Source organism: Thunnus thynnus, chromosome 14 (genome assembly GCF_963924715.1).
Source record: "Thunnus thynnus chromosome 14, fThuThy2.1, whole genome shotgun sequence".
Lineage (NCBI taxonomy): Eukaryota > Metazoa > Chordata > Actinopteri > Scombriformes > Scombridae > Thunnus > Thunnus thynnus.
The window spans coordinates 29005349-29020394 of record NC_089530.1 but is presented as its reverse complement, the minus strand read 5'-3'; the positions used below and the strand labels follow the sequence as shown (position 1 = coordinate 29020394).

The following is a 15046-nucleotide window of genomic DNA, read 5'->3' as shown; positions in this document are numbered from 1 at the left end:
CCTGTCATTCCTGCAGTTACCCCATTCCCTCCACCCACCTGCCCCCCCTCCCACTGGTGCTCACCTGTTTCCACTTCCCCAGTCAGCCCCGGCAGCATTTATACTGGTCTCATTCATTCTCTGCCAGATCATCTTTTGTGCCCTGCCATTAGCGGTCCAGCCAGTCCCTTTTTTTTGTCTTGTTGGCCTGTTGTCTTCCTGGTGTTTTTGATCTCTGCATGTTTTTGGATTTCGATTAAAGTTCAAGGTTTTTACCTCACCTGTCATGCCTTGAGTCGTGCTTTTAAGTCCAGAATACACTGAACCTTTCCACAGCTAGTGAAAAACGGCTGCAAGTATATTGGACGATTCTGCAAAACCTTTGATTATGTTCACTGACAACGTTTTATTCTGGAAACTATGGTATGGTTACGATCAGGGAAAGATTGCAGTTAAGGCAATAAAAACACAATTATAACACAATTCATAAAAAGGTGAATGTTCATTTCAGGTTTGTGACCAGATGCAAACTCCACTCCACTGCATGGAAGTCTGATGCACTACACTCCCATCCGCCCGCCAACTCGACCTCCACACCCGTATACTCCACCTCACATGAAGGACACACTAATCCCTGCATTGGCACTAAATGTTGGCACCGGATGTAAACTGTTTGGTGCTGAATCGTCCAATATGGATGTAATTCCAATGAATACTGGGCTGCCAGGAAGCTTCGTCAGCTACTTAAATAAAGTCCAGCTACTTTTGACTTCAGAACAAATGAATACTCTGTCACGGTGTGTGAGTAAAGGATATATAATGAACAGAGATTTCCAAATCCTGGAGGAAACAGCTTGCTGAACCACACAGTCGCTGTCAACCTGAGCCAGAATTTAGCTTTAGAAATGAAAATAATAAAACACAAAACTCTCAGACTTTAGTTTTAAAAAAATAGAAGAAAAAGTGTTATGATTGGACGTGTATCTTAAACTCTCTAATGTAAAATCTGCATGTATTTAAAGCTCCCTTTACCCATGCATCTACTCATCTATGGCATTGCTTATAGGTGAAAGTATTGTTCTGAATGTGACCGGTGTAAATCATGCAGGGAGAATAATGAGTCATACAAAGTGAACTGATGACTGAAGATGAGTCAGTCAGCCAGGAACCTGCTAAAGGAGCCTTTTGAGAGATGGAAAATAAAGATGAGAGAAAGGGAGGGGTGGATAAAAAGAGAGAGAGAGAGGAGGTTAAAGAAAGGGAGAGGAACAGTGGTGAAAGCAAAAATGTCCGAGAGACAAGAGAAGGAAAAAGATGGCAGAGAAAAAGGAGAAGAACAGAGCACATGAGAGTGGAGGAAAAGAAAGGAAAAAGAGGGGGAATTCATAGGGCAGCGGTCAGTAATCCGGGGGATTCAGGAGTCGATCAACATTCTTGTATGGTGAGGATATAGAGCAGTGGCTGCCAGCAGTGTATGTAGAAAGAAACACTATGATATCCTGTTCTAGATGAGAGAAATGAGGAGGACAGATGCTTCTCTCAGTACTCTCCCTTTTGTTCATAACACACAGTCTCATAAAGAAACATTATTATGTAAAGCCACGTCCGACTTTTATGAAATCAATCAGTTCATCAACCAGCAGCAGCAAACAAGCTCTAATAAACCGACTGCACATTACCTGAGCAGCACCAAAGAGCAGACGGACACAGTTAGTGAAGAAAGTGGAACATCTAGCAGATAAAGAGTCAGATTGTTCTCAGAAGTTGACTCCAATGAGATGGGATGACAAACTAAGTGGTGCCTAAACCTGACCAAACAGACAGGAAACAACCAAGTGGATAATTTATCTAATGCTGTAATGTAATGTGTAATGTGAGTAGGCAAAAAGTCAAGTGTGTTTCCTGTGGGTGTTGGGCTCTGTCAGGGTTGTGATAAGATTTGCGGTGGAGTATTGTTTAAATGACTGAAAGAGCAAGGTTGCAACCATATGAGGTAAGTTTCCTTTGAAAGGTGGCTGAGTCTCAAGGACACAGTGAGAACCTCGGACAGCTAGAAGGAGGCTGAAGTAGAACCGCTGCATCTTTACATCAATAGCATCCAGTTGAGGCTTGTGTTTGCCTCCTGGAAGCCTCATTCTGGAGGTTTATGGGATGTGTGGATACCTTAAGGCCCCTTTACAATGTGTGATTTTGGGCTATCTGAGACAAAAGTTGGCAAATGTCCAAAACGGTGTCGTAGATCTCACCATGAGACACGTCAACTGCCGACTTTACCTGCAGAAAAATTCTGAAAGTTTCAGAAATTTAGGACCAAATTCTCACAATATGGCTGCTGTTATGATCCACGTCTACAAACCAACAAACCGATAAGATTTTGACATGATATAACACAGAGTACACTAGTAGGCACAACAAGTTTAGGGGACAAAAACTCATCCAAAATGATGGAGTTGAAAAAGAAGTTTGTGTGACTAAACTGTACTTTCAAGACATCACAGCTGCAGATGGATGACAGGTTGATGATGTGTCTCTCATTTCATTTATTTACCTCGTATCGCTCCGATTCACCACGCATTCATCTCACAATCTGACATCCTCAAACTGACATCACTACAGGCGGCTTGACATACAATAAACTTACCAGTAGTTGTTGTCATACAGTCTAAAGGCGCCTTTACTTTGCCTGCTGCCACCACGACCTGGACCCAGAGTGGTAGAAGATGGATTGATGGATGATCTGTAAACAGTTCTGGATGCCACTGTTCACACCAATAGGAGGATTATATTGGAAAATGGTAATATGAGTCATTTTTTGAGCAACGAGAAACAACGTACAGTATTTTCTTGCTTAGTTTGGAGCACTTTTCAAAGTAGTGTTGAATGTTTTGGCAGTACTATAATAGTACAAAGATATGTGTTAGAATAATCTCAAGACTTTATAATAAACACACACAAAGATGCGCATAAACTCTGTCTCTCTCTCACACATACACACAGATATAAAATTATACATGTATATATTTAGCTCCTGTATCTATGTAGACTTGTGTGTTTCACAATAGATGAAGTATGACGTGAGTGATTTAAATAAAGAGATACAAATACAAAGCGGTGAAACTGTTGCCATGTTAAAAAAAAACCATCTTACTAAACAGCGCAGTCACACATATCCTCTGTCTCAGTTTTTTCTTTCGCTTTCTGTCTTTATGAATCTATCTTTCCTCTTCTCCCTTCCTCTTTCTTTGCAGCTGTCTGCATGTTCCTGCTCTACTTTGATATCCATCTGCTGTATCTGTATCCTGTCACATTTTGTCTTTTTTATCTCTTCTCTATTCCACCCTTTACCTCTCCTCCTTTTTCTCTATTCATATCGGTTCTGCCCTCAATTCTATTACCATGTTTCTCCTCCTCTTCCTCATTTTTTTTTCTATCTTACCATCTTCTTGTCTCTTTCATTCATCCATCTGTATATTTTGATCTGTCTTTTTTCTCTTCTTTCAACTTCTCCTGACCTGTCGACCCCCTTCTCCTCTCTTTCTCTATCTTCCCCCACTCATAATCTAATGTCTCTCTATCCCTCTCTCTTTTCTCTTTCTGTCTTCTAATCAGTATTCTTCCCTAACTCGGAGTGACACGAACCTCGCTACACTAATCCTTACAGTCGGCACTAATTGGTCTAATGAGAGCACCGAAATTACAGGTCAAAACTTTTAACTCGAATCTAACACTGAAAACACAATCAGATGACTAAACTTTTAATGATGGATCATAAAAACATTCTTATTCTTCTTTTCCCTCTTCCCACATAAGATAAGATAACATATACTTTATTGTCCTCTTAGGAAATTTTTCCTTGGGCTCAGCATCGCTGCATCACACAGCATTTATCTCCAGGCTTACTTAGATGCTTAGCAACATCCTTACAATCATTCATACATAAAAAAGAAAAAAAAACACACCAATACAACTTTCATACATCCACATACAGTGTGTTCGTAGTACAACAAGTCCTCTAAATTAAACGACCAAACATGTGGTTTGATCATGTGACTCCACAACGACATATAGGAGCGTTTTCTAATCAGGTGCCTCTATCAGCAGTAACCAGCAGGACGACATCATCTGTTTATGCTTTCCAAGCATAACCTGTGGTTCAGGTCTGGTTAGGTTTAAGGAAAGATGATGGTTTAGGTTAAAATGATCACTTTGTTGAGGTTAGAGAAACATGTGGTGGATTAAAGCTACTACTTCCTTAAAGTTAGGTCACCTTCATCGTCATGGCTACAATAATACCCACAGGGTAAAGGTTGAGGGACGATCGTAGTTACGCTTTTTAAACGGTTGGGAACAGGAAATGAACACCAGTCTCCTGTGGCAAAGTCCACTGTTGGGTTGATGCCTCCATCCACTCTCCTCCTCTGAATGAGGAAATTTGTCGATATATATATATATATATATATACGTCATCTAAACTGCACTATTGCTCAAATTACTATGGCTGCTACATGGCATCTGTCACTCAAACGTAACTACTGGTCCTATTTAGGCGACTGACATTAAGACCTATTGTGTTGTTTTTCTTGGGAGGACAGTCTCCTCCCTTCTGTTTATACAACAATTAATTCACCCGACAAAAATACCCTGAAACCCAACCCTGGTATGGACTACTTGAAACAACTACAATAAACACTTAAAGTCATATCTGTAACGCTCCCTCTCTCATCTTGATGATGTATCACATTACTGATGGGTACATTAGATGCCTGCATCCTTCCCTGTTTACTGTTGCCTTATTACAGTAACTGGGTGGTAAAAAAAAAAAAAAAAAAATGCAGCGAGTGAGTCACTGTTTTTGATGAAAAACAGGAGTTATTTCCATTTTGTCAAGTCATCTGGTAGGCAGGGAAATAATGCATGAAGTCTGGCCCAACTTTAATAGAACCACCTGCACCTCTGGAGACGGAGGGAGGGAGGGGGAATGTTGATGATGAGACACAGAAACGGAGAGAGAGAGAGAGAGAGAGAGAGTCATTCAACAATCCTGATAACAGTCCCTGAAGAGAAAATGACACATTTTTTGCTCAATGTGTTGCAGGCCAGCGTTTTCACTTTTGGAATTTACTATCTCCAGGACTGTCCCGCTGTGTGATTGGGAACGTTGTTGCCATGGTGATACATTCCACTTCCCAAAACAAGAGTTCACATCCCACAGGGTGATATCACTGGAGACACTGTTTCCCTTCAGCGAGCCCCTTATGTGTGTCAGTGCTGTACCAACAAACCTGCTGGAAGCAAAGTCAGCTACATAAAGCTATCTCTAAACATCTGATTTAAACTCAAACAAGAAGGGGGAGTTCATGCTAAAATATCCATGTGTAGCAGCCACAGTGAATATTAACAGTAGACAGTTTGTAGTCTTCATTCTAAGTTTTCAAGAAGTGGTTTAAGGTGCATGTGGCCAAGCTAACGGGCCCACATATTACCAAAAAACTGGAAGAGGCTCCTCAAATTTAAACAAAATAAGAGTCTACAGCAATGCTAGCGGCTATTTGTGACTTTACTTTGAGCTAAATGTTAAAAACAATATGCTAACATGCTCACAATGACATGCTGATATTTAGCAGGTATAATGTTCATCATGGTCACCTCAGTTTAGCATGTTAGCAAAATGGACAATTTGTCGGTAGACATGATGTCTGTACCAAATGTCATGGCAACCCATTCAATAGTCATTGAAACATTGCACAAAAAAAGTCACCAAAGTCATTAGGATACATCGTCTGGGAAGCATGAATGTCTGCACAACACTTTGTGCTGATCCATCCACTAGATGTTGAAAACTTTCATTAGATAAGTGTAAACTCTGACCTGCTGGTGGCGCTAGAAAAAAAGTCAGTCAGATTATCAAGGTCATTAGGATTCATCCTCCACAGACCAGGAATGACTGTAGCAAATTACAATAGTTGTCGGGACATTTAACTAAAAATTAAAAATGTCAGCCTCATGGTGGCACTAGAGGAAAAGTCAGGGAATCAAGGGAAGTCATCCTCCGGGGGCCATATCTGCACCAGATTTCATGGTGTTCCATTCAAAATGATAGTGGGCATATTCAGCACATTTCCAGCTCTATATTTTTATTCTGGGGCTCTACTGAAATATCTTAGCCTGATTTGTAGTTAAAAACTCCTTATTTATCTTCTACTGGTCCTTTATGCAGCCCCTCAGTTCAGCCTCTGTCTGAAACAGGCCGTTTTAGCTCCTGTCTCTTTAAGTCCCGCCTCCTGATGAGCCCACTCTGTTTTGATTGGTCAGCTTTCAGGAAGCTTCCTTTGGCTCCGGAGGCTACGTAAACAAACTATAGTAGCAGGATTTCACTTCTTTTTCTCCTTCTTTACTCCAAATGTCAACTTCTCAAATCAATCGGTACATGTTGGAGCCCAAATCTAGTCTGAAATATGAGAGAAGACAACATTGACAACCTCTTCAACAAAGCTTACTGCTTTGTTTACTACCCTAAATAAAGCTTTACTACCCTAAATAAAGCTTTACTGCCCTAAATAAATCAGTTTAGTTTATAATACATTTTAACAGTATTGATGTTAGCATTCATAACTTATTTTACTGCAATGTTTTTACTGTTTTACTGTTTCTACTTTTTTATTGTTACATTTGTTCTCCTTGGTCTTTGATTGAACCGCATCAAAGAGAAATTTCAGTCACTATGTGAAAGACCATAAAGTTTCTTGAATCTTGAAACCTGGACTACTAACATACATTCACCTCAAATTTTAGAAACATCACAAAGTAAAATCACAAAAAGCGTAATATGTGTCCTTTAAGGTGCTTTCAGACAACGAACATCTACCTGCGATACTCACCAGCAAACATCACAGGCTGCTGTTAGTTGTAGTTTAAAACAGAGGAAATGGCCATGAGGAGCTGACGGTGGCAACTGCTCGCTGTCTGAAAAGCTCCTTTATGACATATACAAGAGGTAAGAAAGGGTTAAAAAAAACATGAAAAACTGAACATTACGGTAATAAGACTTTGGTTAGTACAATGTACATAACAATGTTTATAACAATATAACACTAGAGACTAAATAAGCAATCAGACAACAGACTGAGTAGAATCATGATCACTCAAAAGGGTACAAAAAATGTAAAAAATGTAACTAATCACATGACAACTATCACTCAAGGATGGCACTAAAATGGGTGAAAATTTAACCCTGTGATTTTTAGTGTGCATGGTTGGGCGTGAATGTTAATTAGGATGTTTGGTTTGCGTGACATCGGTCCTGTTGCTGAGACATCGCCCTCCTCACTTCCTGACAGCCAACCTGACGCCGTCCAATCCAGTGGATGCAATTTGGGCCTTTGTGTTATATATTTTCGGTCAAGTTATTAGTCAGTGCAGCTGTGATTCGATGTGAGCAGATCTCTTTGTGTTAGATAAGTGGGTTTGATTTAAATAGTTTAAATAGCTGAGGAGATAATAGGAGCAGAGGTGTTTCTTCTAATGTTTTTTTCTTTTTGAACAGGTACAATAAGAGCAGAGCAGGTTAGTTGAGGTTTTATTTTTCATCTTTTGGTTGTATTTATTTATTTGACTCGAGCAGCAGCCTCAGACTTCTTTTTCCTTTGAAGTTTGCCTCTTTTTTCTGTTATTTGCACAGCGAAGTTAATTATGACCAATCCTTGTAATAAATAACTTTTTATTTCACCAAATCCATCTGGTTTTATGTTGTTGTTTCTCTTCCCCTTAGAGAGCCTGGTCATAACACGCTCAAAATCAATGACAAACTCACAATGAAAATCTCATAAACAAAAAACAAACAAAAGAGTAATCTCTTCAAAGAACCACCAACATGACAAGAATATACTAAAACCTGTAATATTTGACAAAACAACAATTAAAACTTTGTAACATGAGGGAACAAATATCCACCAAGTCTCTCCATGGAAAACCTTCTCATTAGAATGATTTAGTATTATACAATTGTTTTTATCTAATAACTGTATGGTAAAGTAACTTACTCAAAGCCATAAAAATAGTAGAGTATTCACCATCAACAACAAGGCTCCAGCTCACTGAACTGTTGCTCCCAAAAAAGATTTATTGGATGCAGCTATTAAAAAGTTTTGCCATTATGTCTTCATGCGGCATGCAGCATGCATGATTAACCAAGCATCAGTGAAACAGCTCAACTAGAGGAGGACACACAAAGACTGGGACTGTTTAAAGATCTAATTTTACTGTTTATTCATTTTATTTTTTACTGTTTTTATGTGTTTCAAATCATGTTGTTTGTTGATACAGTGTCTCATCATTATCCTGTATTGTATTGTTTTTTTTTAATGTGAAAAATAAAGTTACTAACTAACTAAATAACATCAAAATCCTTGTTCAGTCCCGGAGGAGATCTTTAGGATATACAGTATATCCAATAAGTTCCCCCTGATTGATGCACAACGTCACGTCGTACTAATTTAGAGCACTGACTTCAAATCTCTTGAGACCACTTACTCATATAAACAACAGATCTAAAACTTTTTTTATGGGAAATATGAGTAGAAATCAGTCATACTTCTTTTTAACTGCTGGCAAAATCACACCAAGATGTATATTTTTTATGTGGTGGAAAGTACATTTATTCAAGTACTGTGCTTGAGTACAGTTTTGAGGTGCTTGTACTTTACTTGAGTATTTCCATGTGATGCTACTTTCCACATTTCAGAGGGAAATATTGTACTTTCCACTCCACTACATTTATTTGACAGCTTTAGTTACTTTTCAGATGAAGATTTGACACAATGGATAATATAACAAGCTTTTAAAATACAACACATTGTTAAAGATGAAACCAGTGGTTTCCAACCTTTTTGGCTTTTGACGTCTTACAAAAAGCAGTGTGTAGTCGGGGTCACATTTCACATGTCTATGAGTTGTTAACAGCTCCACCAAATAGTGATTTTTCCCTCTAAACTTCTCACATGCTTTCATTTCAATAAATGTTCAAATGATCCAATATTTCAGCAAAAATCAAAGATTAGAGAAAAAGTCCAAAAACTGAAAACAGATTTGTGTATCAGAACTTTGTTTTTTCTTCTTTCCTCTCCCATTAATCATCTCACCACCCCTCAGATTTGTCTGCTGACCCTTTGGAGGGGCCCCGACCCCTAGGTTGGGAACCACTGGACTAAACTAGCTAACTGTATATAAAGTAGTGTAAACTAGCTCCACCTCCAGCAGCTACAACAGTAACATGCTGCTCTAACACTGATGCTTCACTATTAATAATCTAATGATGTCATATATAATAATATATCAGTCAGAGGGACCAAACCACTACTTTTACTGCAATACTTTAACTACATCAAGCTCATAATACTTATGTACTTTTACTGCAATACTTTAACTACATCAAGCTCATAATACTTATGTACTTTTACTGTAGTAGGATTTTTCATGACTTCTATTTATAATGGAGTATTTTTACATTGCTGTATTGGTATTTTGACTTAAGTAAAGGTTTTGAATACTTCTTCCTATGAGGCCAAACTGGAATACTTCACTTGCACATACATGCATACTCTCGTCCAACTTTTACTTAACTTTACTTTCTATATTTTTACTCCTCATTCATTCAGTCGATATCAAAGAGGAGGTTCACTCTCTATGTCAGAATCAAAATCCCGGTTGGATATCAGTTTGTTACTAGAGGAATATCTTTAAAAACATTTCCCCTTTTAATGCACATCAGTTGTTTCTTTGAACATCGATCTCTGTCTTCACATTCAAATATGACGCAGCATAAATTCACTCTCAGCTCAGAATGAAACCTCCGCGTGTCCTTTTATAACACTGTGACTCTGTGCACATCCATCACACAGGTGTCAGGTTGTTAAAGCAGCTCCCGCACTCGCATGTTTATAATTTGCTCATTTCTCTTAAATTTTTTTAAAAAAGGAAAAGATATAGACACATAAGATCAATAATCACCTCATGTGTCTCATGATATGATTAGTTGCATTGATGGAACATTCCCATCATAGTTGTCATGTCATGTTGGAGATGATTAATATTTCCTCTGGTTCACCTGCAGACTGCAAACTAAATGTCGTCTGACAGTGAGTGTTTAAATAGACTGTGTATAGTCTGTTTAAACTTACTACATTTAATTGCATTTGTTGAAATACAGTCACTGAATGCTGTTGAGCCAAGATCCAAGCAGACGTCTAAACATTTACTCTCAGTTTGAACCTTGTTGCCTTTTCAACTGCAAATCCCCAAAGTCATTATTACTGGTGCAGACTGAGAGCTTCCAGTCATGTCTCTATGTAACATGTCTATCATCTGTTTTATCTCTCCATATCTTTTTAATATTCTACTGTATTTTTCATCTTCAGTTGCTTGCCCCTGTGTTTTGACTCAGTCATGTTATAGCTGAATACATATATGTAAAAATGTATAATGTAGCCACTTTATCATCCATTAAGTCTGGTAAATGATGAATTAATGGACAACACTGAATAAAACGTTGTGTGTTCTCTTGCACGTACTGTAACTTTCTTAATGATTGATTAGTCATTTCCTGCCAAAAACACACACACGATTGGTTTAAACAGTTTGAAATATTTGCATGTGTTATTTTCATAACTCAGAAACCCTGAAGAAGAATAAAACATTGAATCAGAGCTATGAATGTGCACTTCTGCTTTGTTTACTCAGAGCCTTTAAACACACATAAAGCCTCTTTGGTGCAAAAAAATGTGGCAGCTTTGAACACTAAAGATACAGTTTGCACTTCAAGACCCACAATGTATTCTACATCATAGCAGACTCAAGGCTGATGCCTACATGTCTATACTGAATCGTTGGCTGAATCATGGCTCTGGTTTTGCAGGATGTACAAATGCAGTTATTGCCACATTCTGCAAAGCTTGTCTAACAAATAAGAAGATCAATCAATTATTACTTGAAAAGAACATCAGACAGGTTGGTTTTAAAAGTTTTTACTACATCAAAGTAGCAAGAAATTAACGAGGCAGTGTGAGTCCTGACAGCACACGTTATAATCAGCTCTTGTAATTTTAATAGATTATTAAATTAAGTGTCAACCGATATTGAATTCTTTTCCGTGTTCATTTGTAGACAAGTCGATATGACAACTTGCAGGTTTCTTGTCAACATTGATGTCGTCACTTCTGCAAAACTCAACCAGCTTTTCTGTGTTGTTGTGCGTCAGAACAACTTTCTAAACCTGCAGGCTCAGATTCTGGTGTCTCTCACTGCTGCAGATGAAGGAATCTGTTCATCGGATGACAGCAGACACAACACAACGTGGCTCCTTGTAGCTTGTAGCTCACTCTAAATACAACACAGAAAAAGCTTCAGTCGCTGAAGGTTTCAGGTCCTAAATTTATACAACCACTATAGCCTATAGTCATATTACCTGGTATCATTCACCTGATGTATCGATATTGCAACAATATTGTAGGGATGACGATTTGGTGCTTTCACAAAATCTTTACACAATGAGACTTTCGGTAAATAATCATCAGTAATGTGGATATAATGACTGAGTGAGTAAAAGCAAATAATAGAACAACTAGAACAGTCTGGTAAATTCAGAAAATGATGTCACTTTACTGTAATGCAGCAAAACAACACTTATGCCGTATCACGACATCACGGTATCCAATATCTAAGATGATATCGCGTCTCATATCATGATATTCATCCTACCTGATGAGTTCGATGACACAACATGCAGTCTGCTGCAGGTTGCTAACTGAAAATAGTTTATCATGCAGGCTGCTGTCAATAACATACAGTCTATGGCTGGGGGTCGCAGCTGTGGACCCTGTGCTGCTGTGGTCCTGCTTGATACCCACACCTACTATTATTATTATTAGTCATATTTCTATTATTATTATTATTGCTATTATTGTTGTTGTTGTGCTTCTCTGTGTCTCTCTCTCTCCCCTCCCTCCCTCTTTCTCTCTCAACCCAACCAGTCCAGGCAGATGGCCGCCCACCTAGATCCTGGTTCTGCTTGACGTTTTTTCCCCATTAAAGGGGAGTTTTTCCTTGCTGCTGTCACCAAGTGTTGCTCATGGAGGAATGTCAGGTCTCTGTAAAATAAAGAGTCCGGTCTAAACCTGCTCTATGTGAAAAGTGCCCTGAGATAACTTCTGTTATGATTTGACGCAATATAAATAAAATAGTATTGATCTGTCACTAACATACAGATGTGTGTTTGTTCCCTGCTGACTCATATTTTATATATACATATATATATATATACACATACATACATATATATATATATATATATATATATATATATATATATATATATATATATGTATATGTATTTGTATATGCATGAGAAATTCAGTTCTGGTCTAGACTGCTTCTCATTCTATATGTTGTAGCCTCTGTAATATTTAGTTTTAGTTTAAATCCAGACTGTCTAATACTTAATCTGGTTGTATTTTGTATTAAAATGTTGCTTGGAAGTGAATAAACGAGCCCAAACTCTGCAGTAACATCAGTCATTCAGCCTGAGCAGCTGAATAAACTGAGTTGCGGTGCCTCCGCTTCATCCCTGTTCATCACTACACACAGCAGACACGGCGCTCTGTGTGTGTGTGTGTGAGTGTATATGTGTGTGTGTGAGTGTATGTGTGTGTGTGTGTGTGTGTGTTGTGGGCCAATAGTCACTCAGTTACACAACCGCTTTCAGTTTCCGAGCCCTGCCTGCCTGCCTGGTGGCTCCCCGCCCACCGCTGCTCTCTGCTGCCTGCCTGCCTGCCTGCCTGCCTGCCTGCTGGGCGGACTGGGGCAGATTCGAGCCGACCAGTTCCGTGTTCTCTCCTCTCCCAGTACGCGGAGCAGACTGAACGGGAGGACCCGGCAGTGTCATGGTGGACATTCCTGCCCAGCCGCGGCATCCATAAGTCCGGGGGCAGAGGGAAAGTGTGGACGGAGGTGAGGAATGTGTTTTTATTTCTTATTAATTCTGCGCGGATGGCGAATTCATCAGCCGACGTCGGTCGCGTTACGTTACAGCCAAACTTTGACGCTGCTGGCTGGACCTCCTCTCTCTCTCTCTCTCCCTCTCCCTGTCTCTCTCTCTCTCTCTCTCTCTACCCTCCTCCTCCTCCTCCTCTCTCTCTCTCCCGAAACGCAAAGTGCGTCGCCGTGCACACTCACATGCGGGATTACGGTATGTTCACGCAAACGGTAAATAACCCTCGTGCGGCGCGCTTCTCTTTCGTGTCGTTAAAAGGCCGTGACATGAAGCTCTGCAACTTTTACTGTCGATACGTGCTGCGTGCGCGCGCGCGTGTGTGTAGATAGATTGGTATACAGTACAGTAACGAGATGCGACATGCGCGTATATAGCCCGCGCGCGTGTGCGTACACGAGCGTTTGTATGTATTATATAGGCTATCGGTGTGTGTGTGTGTCTCTGTAATGTGCGTGTGTGTGTCGTCCATTGATGTTGTTTTGACACAGGTGACGTAGACCGTGACGCGCCTTAACGATGAGATAAGCAGATCTGCTCTGTGTGAATAAATAACACGCGTGTGTGTGTGCGAGCGTGTGTAAGTGTGTGTGTGTGTGTGTGTGTGTGTGTGTGTGTGTGTTGTGCGCGCGCCTCATTGACGGACACTGAGGGGGATTTCTGAGCTGCGCACTTGAGATTTTTCTAGCAAAAAGCGACCCACGCTGAATGAAGCAGGAGTCTGGGGCGAAGCACACAGTTTCCTCTGTCTGTAGTTTGTTTCTGCAGTGAGTAAGCTGCCTAAAATCCACCTCTGCATGTGTTCAACACACCTGACTGACACACCACAGCACGTCAACACACACACACACACACACACACACACACACACACACACACACACACAGACACACACACTTTCTATGACGTAATTTCAAAATGATGGAAGCTGCAAATGAGAATAAAGTGCAACCCTAATTAAAAGTCACCGCAACAGTATTTTCTTATATGATATTTATGTTGGGATCTATAATAAGTTAGTAGCATAAACAGCAGGTGAATTGGTTCAACTCATAATGTGATCCACTAGAATTAAACTACAAATATGGACTCTAAAATGACATCATCGCTCTCCTGCTCATTAGTAAAAAGTTCAGTAATTTCTCTCATATCATAAACGTGACATAGAAAGTCAGTATTATGACTTAGTATCTAATAGGCTAATGAAGATTGCTGTCTGTCAAAATAATGACCTCATAATGACGTATAATAATATAACCATACAGAAATCCTGCAGAAGTCTCATCATGGTACTCATAGCTGCAGGGCATCTCGTTACCAAAAAGCCAAAAGTTTATGTTGTCAGTCTCCTGCGTTTGCTTGTTTATCTGTTGTTAGTCGGCAAATTATCTAAAAAAGCATTTTGACTGATTTAAATATAAGTTTTATTATGGGCTGAAGAACAGGTGATTCATTTAGTTGCAAAGTCAGGAATTAAATAAATTCTTCACATAAAAAAAAAAAGTTTGGCACATGGTCGTCTATCGCAGTGCATTTTGATTCAAAGTCAGATCCATACACAGATGAAAAGTTCCTTGATATTTTCTATTATAACATTAGAAATAATTTGCCAGATTGTGCAGCTTTGAGTCTCAGCAGGATCAGACTTGTGATAAAGTAACAGTTTGTTCATCGTCTGGCACAATGTTTTTATGTTACAATCTTTGATGGCACAATTTGATGTTATTTTAAAACATCACATTACTTCAATAAGTCTGATTATTACAAGTAAAGTTTTGTTGGAGATTTGGCACAATGTTACAATTTAAAGTGCATATTTGCCCCAAATATATATATGTACAAAAATTAAAAATCTCTAAGACATTTTTACTTGTAATTACATTATTTTATATAAAATTGACATAGTCTTTAAAACTTTTAGTGAGTAAAACGTTTTCGATATAAACTTTATTTATGTGTCGTAACAGCAACATACAACCAACATATAACAAGCAACATGTAATAAAGCATTTTGTTCATGTAAACTTA

The 15046-nt window shown here is 39.1% G+C and overlaps 1 protein-coding gene across 3 annotated transcripts in view; it reads left to right on the top strand.

Annotated features, from left to right (window-relative positions):
• The first annotated feature begins 12717 nt into the window (after positions 1-12717).
• Positions 12718-15046, top strand: part of pcgf5b (polycomb group ring finger 5b) — a 29695-nt gene continuing 27366 nt past the window's right edge. The window contains exon 1 of one of the 3 annotated variants that reach the window (XM_067610838.1): positions 12718-12978. The gene's annotated coding sequence lies outside the window, so the exon portion shown is untranslated. Of the gene's footprint in view, positions 12979-13140; positions 13217-15046 lie in introns of those variants that run through there. The other 2 variants (XM_067610836.1, XM_067610837.1) reach the window with 2 other exon arrangements.